Below are 890 nucleotides of genomic sequence, written 5' to 3'. Positions count from 1 at the left end.
CCACCTCCATCATTACCATGGTTGTTCATCTGTTGACCAAGAGCCTCAGCAGTGGCTTGCATAGCAGCAGCCATGTTCTCCAACGCAGTCATAAAGTTCACCGGGTCATTAGGGTTATTCTCCGGTGCACGAGCATTCGTACGACCTCTCGCACTACCTCTACCGCGTCCACGAGGCGCCATCTGGTTCCTATACACACCAAACAATCGATATTAAGTTGATCAGTCTCAATATCGGAAGTCTAGTGCTTCAAAGTCCCAAATGCATGCTCATGAACGTTTATGCCAATTATATCAAGCAGATATACTAATAGCACATAACACACACACAGAGAATGCACAGAAGCATAATCAGTCCATCCCTCAGGCTCTACAGGAACGAACTGCTCTGATACCATAATGTAACACCCTACCATACAGAGTCTTATGCTTAAGTCATAATTCAAGGATGGCAAGGTATTACGACCTCTAAAATAAAAATTTAGTACGTATAGTAGTATGAATGGTTGATTATAACTAGGAGCCTTTGTAGAAAAAGGGGTAAACAAAAAAACCGCAACTCAAAAGCGCAACACTCCGCTCGATAACGTAACGAATAAGGATAAACCAACGCGAGATTATATATATACAAAGGAGTGCCAAAACAGGAATATCAATACTCAAGATCCGGCTGCGAAGATAACCGGTCCGAGCATAACAATATATACATATGATAAAATAAGGAAAACCCCAAAGGAAACCCAAAGGGACACAAATACATAAAACCTATTCTCCAAAATCTCCCATAAGAGGAGTCATCACAGTTTGTATTATTTAATGGAGATAAAAGTATCTAAGCAAAACATATAAACCAAAACATAGCCCCGAGAACAAAGGATCTTCGCGAGTATA

Source organism: Arachis hypogaea, unplaced genomic scaffold (genome assembly GCF_003086295.3).
Source record: "Arachis hypogaea cultivar Tifrunner unplaced genomic scaffold, arahy.Tifrunner.gnm2.J5K5 arahy.Tifrunner.gnm2.scaffold_26, whole genome shotgun sequence".
NCBI lineage: Eukaryota > Viridiplantae > Streptophyta > Magnoliopsida > Fabales > Fabaceae > Arachis > Arachis hypogaea.
The sequence above is the reverse complement of the archived record's forward strand: the minus strand, read 5'-3'. Positions refer to the sequence as shown.